The sequence below is a fragment of the Suncus etruscus genome, chromosome 8, assembly GCF_024139225.1.
Source record: "Suncus etruscus isolate mSunEtr1 chromosome 8, mSunEtr1.pri.cur, whole genome shotgun sequence".
Taxonomy (NCBI): Eukaryota; Metazoa; Chordata; class Mammalia; order Eulipotyphla; family Soricidae; genus Suncus; species Suncus etruscus.
Window position 1 is genome coordinate 91,335,110 of NC_064855.1, and position 3,103 is coordinate 91,338,212.

Here is a 3,103-nt window from a genome sequence, read left to right on the forward strand (position 1 = left end):
ATCCCATATTTCAGTTTGGTGGCATCCGGTCTGGTAACTTCTATGATTTTAAAAAGAAATCATTAAATCACCATGATTTATAAAGTAATTCATCGTTGGAATTTAGAAATAAAATGTTCCAGCACTGACTTCAGCACAAGGTCAACTTTCCTCCACAGGGGTTCTGAGGTTCCCTCTCCTCACCTGCATCCTGAGGCAGCCACCTTTTTAATTTTGGTTGTCAATATTTATGTCTCATGGTTTCAGTATGTTGACTATTTGAATATGTAGTTGTATTATTCTTTAACATCACTAATTCAATGGAATCCTCTTGATTTTTGACCCCTGTTGCTTCTCATTTATCTCTTCTCCCATCATTCCCCATCATTCAATCTCTGTCCTTATCTTTCCTTTATCTAGTTGCTCTAAATATTATATATAAATGATATCATCCTGTGTTTATCCTTCTTCTGTCTTAATTCATTGAACATAATATCTGTGATTTTTCCCTTACCTTGTTTACTAAACGTGGAATCTTTGAAGACTACTGTCTAGTTATTTTGTAGTCTTTTTCTAAAATTGAGGTCATGAATTATTGGTAAGAATATTACAGTAGGCGTTGGGCTGCAGGCGAAGATGGCGGTCTCCACAGGAGTTAAGGTTCCTTGTAATTTTTGCTTGTTGGAAGAACTTGAAAAAGGACAAAAAGGAGTAGGCGATGGTACAGTTAGCTAGTGCCTTGAAACGATGAAGATATGACACTTACAAGGTGGACAGGCATGATTATTGGGCCACCAAGGACGAATCATGAAAACAGAATATATAGCCTAAAAGTCGAATGTGGACCTAAATACCCAAAGCTCTTGCATCAGTTAGATTTGTAACCAAAATTAATATGAATGGAATAAATAATTCCAGTGAAATGGTCGATCCACGAAGCATACCAGTGTTAGCAAAATGGCAAAATTCATATAGCATTAAAGTTGTACTTCAAGAGTTAAGACGTCTAATGATGTCCAAAGAAAATATGAAGCTTCTACAGCCACCAGAAGGACAAACATAGAATAATTAATTTTAATGGATCTCAAACTTGTCTTAAATCAACAACCTTCTACTCTTGTAAATGTCTTGATTAAATATTACAATGCAAAATATCTACATATTAAGTAAAAGAATTCCAGCTGTCAAAACATGACCTGGACATTTATAAGAATACACACACACACACACACACACACACACACACACACACACACACACACACACACACACACACTATGTTTTCAGATAACAGGAGAAAAGATGCAGCACTTTTTTTCTCTTGTTAAGGCATTGTTATTTAGGCATGAACCTGGAGTGCTCACAAATAGGATTCAGGTTTTCAAGATGAAAGCATGGTGAGAAGTGTCAGATGGCTGTTGTAGCATGTATGTTTCTGAAAAGTTAATTGCTCCAGAAGAAAACCAGAAATGGCATACTTTATTCATCTTAGAGAAAGCTAAGTTTAAAGTATCAGGTAAAATGAATATTGTCACAAATTGTGTTGTGAAGCAGTGTGGGTGCTGATAAGTAGTAGTATCAAATGTAAGTGCAGGATTGTTTTGATACCTGTATTTATAATTATAAAAGTGTTGTGGGAGGTCAATGAATTTCTGTTAAAAGCTGTTCTTGTGTGCTATATGTAATAGAAATGGTAAATATTTGTTTACAGTCTTTGACAAACCATGCATATAAGATAAAGTGAAATCAGCAAAAAGGAAATAGGCAATGTGATTTTGTTTTGTTTTTGTTTTTGGGCCACACCCGGTGATGCTCAGGGGTTACTCCTGGCTATACGCTCAGAAGTTGCTCCTGGCTTGGGGGACCATATGGGACACCGAGGGATCGAACCATGGTCTGTCCAAGGCTAGCACAGGCAAGGCAGGCACCTTACCTCTAGTGCCACCGCCCGGCCCCGGCAATGTGATTTTGAGATTAAATTTAGTCTTGAAATGTAAATAAAATGTCAAACAGATCCTCAAAAAGAAAAAAAGAGAATATCACAGCAGTGATAGTCTGCCCTTATCAATGCATTGCATGAAAAGTCCTTGATGTATTTTTTTAGCCGGCACGGGCGGGCAGCTGGCAGGCCTCCGCATGTGCCAGCGGCCTCTTGGCCCGGCCTAGGGTAGGGGGGCTCGGACATGGGTCACCCGACCCCCCTTTCTCCCTTTCCTCCGGATCTCCAGGTGGGTTTCTGGAAGGAGCTGGTGGGGCTCCCTGGGTTTTCCCCACTCCCTGGCCAGGGCCCAGACACTGGCCTAGGGTGGGGCTTAAATCCCTGTCCTTCGGGCTTGGGAGGGTCTCTCTCCCTTCCTGGAGCAGGATTTTTAGCCAGCACGGGCGGGCAGCTGGCAGGCCTCCGCATGTGCCAATGGCCTCTTGGCCCGGCCTAGCGTAGGGGGGCCCGGACATGGGTCACCCGACCCCCCTCTCCCCCTTTCCTCCGAATCTCCAGGTGGGTTTCTGGAAGGAGCTGATGGGGCACCCTGGGTTTTCTCCACTCCCCGGCTGGCTACAGAGGTTGGCTAAGGGGGTGGAGTTTGATCTGGGGGGTGGCAGATAGCTGCTCAGCTATACTCAGGCTGTCACTGGCAATTTCATACCAGTCTACATTTTGCAAACCGAACATATGCTCCTCCCAACCATTAGTACCCCCGATTTACTCTTCTTAACTTCAGTAACACACAGTTCTATTCTCTGACCAAAGACATACAGTAGATCTAACAAATTCCAGAACTACTTAGAATGACAGAAATTGAACACATATTGAACACATATATCTTTTGAATATTTTATGGGTATTTTCTTTAACTGATGTAACTCTATATATATTCTTCTACTATGATGTTTCTATCCACTTTTCATCTTGTCTTTTCTTTGTAAGCTGTTCAGTAAGGATTGTTGGTGGAACTGTCCCTCAGTTTGATGCCTATGATTGAACTATGTCATGGAAATTGCTGGTCTTGTTCCTATTGCCTCCAGATGCACCAATAACGCTTCATGGCATTGATCCTTGTTTGCATAGACACATTAAAATGGGAAAATACCATACATACAGATAAGTTCTTATCTAATAAATCTC

At 41.3% G+C, this 3,103-nt stretch overlaps 1 pseudogene; it reads left to right on the plus strand.

Moving 5' to 3' along the window:
• Positions 1-615: 615 nt before the first annotated feature.
• On the plus strand, positions 616-1,175 carry LOC126016342 (ubiquitin-conjugating enzyme E2 variant 2-like; annotated as a pseudogene).
• Positions 1,176-3,103: the final 1,928 nt, after the last annotated feature.